This window comes from Limanda limanda, chromosome 6, assembly GCF_963576545.1.
Source record: "Limanda limanda chromosome 6, fLimLim1.1, whole genome shotgun sequence".
Classification (NCBI taxonomy): domain Eukaryota; kingdom Metazoa; phylum Chordata; class Actinopteri; order Pleuronectiformes; family Pleuronectidae; genus Limanda; species Limanda limanda.
This window is the reverse complement of record NC_083641.1, coordinates 5662559-5665131: the sequence shown is the minus strand read 5'-3', so window position 1 is coordinate 5665131 and position 2573 is coordinate 5662559.

Here is a 2573-nt window from a genome sequence, read left to right as displayed (position 1 = left end):
CACTTGGAGCCTTCAGCACTTCTCTGTCCACTTAATTCACATTCAGTCTTTGCTTTCCCTCCCCTGATGGTCACTGGGGGCGTCGGCCTGTCGGTGCTCCTCTGTGGCTCGTGCAGTTTTGTCTCTGCAGGACAAAGTTTGAACGTTGTCTCTGTTCCCCGTCAAAACAAATCATGTTCGGAAGACTCTTGAAATGTATCATTGTTTGATATTGAATGCCTTTGCACATCATCATCATCATCTCTTTTTATGACTGGCTGAGTTACAGTGATGTTTTACTTGTGACTGCTGAAACTACAGAACTACTTGCACACACACAAACACACATCGGGGCCAGCAGAAAAGCTTGTCCCCTCAATCATGATTGCCCAAGTTTTAGAGTAGAGCCATATATATGAACGTATATTTTCATGCTATATTTTATATTAAGCTATATGTTAGAATTATGTTTGTGAGATATTTATGTCTATTTGTAGGCTCAAGTGAGCTTCTGGCCAGATCTTCACTCTCTCTTCCTCCGCTCTTGACACACCGACTGTACGTCATCGATACTTGTGGGTGTGGTTATCCTGAGGTACCACCTCCCCCCCCTCATGTGTCAGCAAATACTGATCCTATTACAATCCACAGGAAATGAGAGCACATGTTTGATTCAGGTGTGGTCTCAGTTGCACTATTCTCAAACACCAGCTGGATGAAGTAGGATCCACATGATGCACCTCTCTTCCAAAGGTTTTTTATTTCAGGTACATGAGGTGCAGGATGCAGCGGTGTGGTGTGGTGTGGGGGGGGGGGGGGGGGGGGGGCAGATAGAGCGGCCTGAAGCACACTTTACCTTAGCACTACAGTCATCTCAAAACAAGGGGGAGAGGGTCTAAAAACGCACACAGCCTCAGCCTCCCTGATATGTATGGACACTATGTAGGGTGCCTCCAGTGTGAATGTTAATGCTTATTTGTCCAACATCAAACACACACCCTCACACACGTCTCAGTTGGACCAAGCCTTCCTACAAGTACAAACATTACGTTTGCAGCCAGTGAATTACACACACACACACATACACTTCTGATACTCGGCCATCGGCAGTGCACCGTGGCCCGCACTGTTGATGTCCCCATGTTTCTTCACAGCGCTACACTTTGGGAGATGGGTGACGGGAGAGTTATCTTTTAAAAGAAGACATTAAAACTGTATAAAGTAGAGAGAACAATGACTTCAAAAGGTCAATCGTAATGGAAACTCATAAGCTGTACATTTGTAATAAAATTTAAAAAACAAGTAAATTGTCCTGGCTGTGTCTGCAGTTTGTACAGTGTGCATTTAGATCTATGTGTAAGTTTCAGTCAAGACTTGAAGGCCCGAGCTGTAAACAAACTACATCATTTAAACCAATCTAATTGTATATTTGCCTCATAGGGTTTACCTCTTACCAGAAGGTCTGCAGTTCAATTTTCCCCATTTTGCATGCTGATGTGTCCTCGGGCAAGATACTGAACCCCAAAATTGCCCCGGCCTTTTCATAGAAAAAGGGATGCACATAGATGATCTATAAATGGGTGAATGGCAAAAACTACTGTAGAAAGACAAGAAAAGCGCTTTATAAATACAGACCATTACATCCTCTGCCCTTAATCCTCAACTAGAGTGGGATAAAGAGAGAGCAGCAATATGAGGGAACCCTCTCCCAGGACTGACAGACGTCCTGCAGATTCCATGTGTAACAGAGCACGTCAACACAAAACAACAATATTTACACTCAGGAGAAAAGAGGTGTATCAATATTAAAAGAATTAATACTAAAGAAAAACTCTGACAGATGAAGGAAGCAGCAATGACAACTGTAATGATTGCAGTATTGTCAGTAATGGTTGTTGTATATCTGACTTGTAAATGTCTTTTAATTCCAAGAGAAGGACGAGACCTGAGAGAATGAAACTTCTCTCCTGCGATGGAGAGGATATCCTTTTTTCCTCTTTAAGCCGAACACGGTTCAACATAAATCACAACCGCGATTGGACCAACGGGTCTAGCAAAGAGTTATTGAAAACTAAAAATGATGGGGTTTTGCTGTGTGGAATACAGGAAACCACTGCTTCAAGATGGATACTGCCTCTGTGTCTTGAAGATATCAAGGGAGGCCTGGGCTGCGATCCTGATTTGCCCGACCAGAGCTACAGTTGTGCCGATCCCTTGGTAAGTCCAAAAACTTCGAAATTTTTGTCAAAAGCTAATGTTTTTTTCTCTCCAGTCACCAAGCGTTTGCTCGTTATGGGAACTGTTGTAATTTTGTATTTACCTTACTATGTAAAGCGCCTTTAGATAATGTATGTTGTGATTGGATGCTATACTACAATTGAGATTGAAAGAAATTATGTTTTGTATATTTGAAAAACAAGATAAGGAAGTTGTTTTCAGATTTGTTTAAACTCAAATGTCAATATCACTATCAGTCTCAAAACCAAGTATTGTTCCAGGAGTAATTTGAGCTATAATTAAGTTTAAAGTGCTGACGCTGGTGTTATACAATATGAGAGGACACACAGAATCAGTTCACACACTCAATTCTTGTA